Here is a 266-nt window from a genome sequence, read left to right on the forward strand (position 1 = left end):
AATGCGAGTCGCCCATTCAGCTGCTTCATAGTCGACGCTGCCCTTCAGGGGTTTCCTGAGCAGGTCCCGTTTTCATTTTCGCAAACGCTCGGTTCTCGTATAATCGTGTAAAACCCAAATCCTCACTCAGTTTCAGAGATATTTTTATTCAGGGGGGGGTTTTTTTTTTTTTTTTAAAAAATCTGCCGGGAAATGGGGCTGGGGGTGATGCCATTTTAGGAGAGTGGGCCATTTCATTTTTCGTTACTAGAGGTGAAAAAGGGCGA

This window comes from Penaeus monodon, chromosome 28, assembly GCF_015228065.2.
Source record: "Penaeus monodon isolate SGIC_2016 chromosome 28, NSTDA_Pmon_1, whole genome shotgun sequence".
NCBI lineage: Eukaryota > Metazoa > Arthropoda > Malacostraca > Decapoda > Penaeidae > Penaeus > Penaeus monodon.